This window comes from Lepidothrix coronata, unplaced genomic scaffold, assembly GCF_001604755.1.
Source record: "Lepidothrix coronata isolate B3197 unplaced genomic scaffold, Lepidothrix_coronata-1.0 Scaffold323, whole genome shotgun sequence".
In the NCBI taxonomy this organism is placed as follows: Eukaryota; Metazoa; Chordata; class Aves; order Passeriformes; family Pipridae; genus Lepidothrix; species Lepidothrix coronata.
This window is the reverse complement of record NW_016690503.1, coordinates 367,671-369,460: the sequence shown is the minus strand read 5'-3', so window position 1 is coordinate 369,460 and position 1,790 is coordinate 367,671. Positions and strand designations below refer to the sequence as shown.

Genomic DNA, 1,790 nt, shown 5'->3' with positions numbered 1-1,790 from the left:
GGGCCTCTCCAGCAAATTTCCCATCCTGTGCCATCATTTTTACATTAGAAACTAGAGAAAGCAGCGATTTAAATTTCTCTCTCCTCCTCCTCCTGCTTCCATCAGATGCTGACTCAGCAATGGCTGAGCACATCCATCCCACTGAGCCACCAGTAGGACAGGGACCAAGCCCAGGAAACTGTCCCCTTCCAGCCCTGTGGCACAGAGTTCAGTGTCCCTTCCAAAATCTTCCTTGTGTCCTTACCAAAACCTGTGCCTCTGTTAGCTCTAGGTAACCCCAGGATCAACATTACCTCCTTTCCCCACAGGAATCTTTTAAGCGCAACTGAAAACATTTCCTAGTAGAAAAAAAATAAATAAATAAACAAATAGATAAAGAAACCCAACAAAAACCACACGGTGATTCTGAGACAGGATAATTGTATTTTATACATTTTATTTCTGCGGGTTTTTAGGTTTTAAGCGACATGAGACATTTTTGTTCTGACTGTATCCCTGAATTGCAATTCTTCTTCCTTTCCAGTAAACTTTGGGATAATTTTCACAGCGGACAGCTTTATAATGATAAAAACGCAAAGAATGCAAAGTGTAGCTTCTCTGCAAGCACGAGCCTTCCAAACATAAATTTAAGGAATGGCAATAATCAACTATTTTGAAAACCATGGATATTTAAAAAAACCCAAATTTTAATTATGTGGTGACTGTGACTAAGTCAATTCTTAGACCTGATTCTCAATTCCTGGCTGGTTATTTTTTTAAACACAGCTTGGTTTCCAAAGGCAGCACTTCTCCATGACACAGGCTCTGCCTCATGCTACCAAACACTCTGAACCAACAGTTTTAACTCATGCATATTTGCACTGAGAGCAGGGTGAGTTTGGGGTTTTCCCTGGGGTAGACAGCACTCTTGGACATCACAGAATCATGGAATGGTTTGGGTTGAAAGGGACCTTCAAGACCATCTTGTTCCACCCCCCTGCCATGGGCAGGGACACCTTCCACTAGCCCAGGTTGCTCCAAGCTCCATCCAACCTGGCCTTGGACGCTTCCAGGGATGAGGCAGCCACAGCTTCTCTGGGCAACCTGTGCCAGGGCCTCCCCACCCTCACCGGGAGAATTTCTTCCCTACATCCAATTAAAATCTACCCTCTGTCAGTGGGAAGCCATTCTGCCTTGTCCTGTCACTCCAAGCCCTTGTTCCAAGTCCCTCTCCAGCTCTCTTGGAGCCCCCTTTAGACACTGGAAGGGGGTCTAAGGTCTCCACAGAGCCTTCTCTTCTCCAGGTGAACACCCCCAGCTCTCCCAGCCTGTCTTCAGAACTGGACTGATGAAATGCAACACCAGTTCTGAGATCCTCACCCTCTCAGCAGCAAGTTATTTTCGATTTAGAGTAACAGCACCCAAAAATCTTCTACTGCTGAGCTTCCTATGAAGTAACAAGCCATGAAAAGATTTCTCCAAGACAAGGAGAAGATGAGAATTGCCAGCTGTCCAGAGACCCCACTGCTGCACATCCCTAAGCAAGTGGAGTCACCGTTCCCATCACGACCTGTGCGACATCCACACCGCTGGGGGAGAAGTGTGGCTGACAGGCTCTACATGAAACACTCAGACACAAGCAGTAAGAAGTAATCTACAGTTATTACCAGGTCCTGAGTACAGCCATAAGCGATATTTCAAGTGTTAACCTTTAGGCCCAGATTTTCTTAAAATGATCCTGTATAACATATATATATATATATATGTGTGTATATATATATATATTTCAAACATCTATATTTAAAATTACC

The 1,790-nt window shown here is 44.5% G+C and overlaps 1 protein-coding gene across 1 annotated transcript in view; it reads right to left on the bottom strand.

The window, feature by feature from the left end:
- Positions 1–1,582: 1,582 nt before the first annotated feature.
- The window catches only part of ADARB1 (adenosine deaminase, RNA specific B1), a 70,174-nt gene continuing 69,966 nt past the window's right edge, over positions 1,583–1,790 (bottom strand). The window contains exon 9 of the mRNA XM_017838069.1: positions 1,583–1,595. The gene's annotated coding sequence lies outside the window, so the exon portion shown is untranslated. The remainder of the gene's footprint in view (positions 1,596–1,790) is intronic.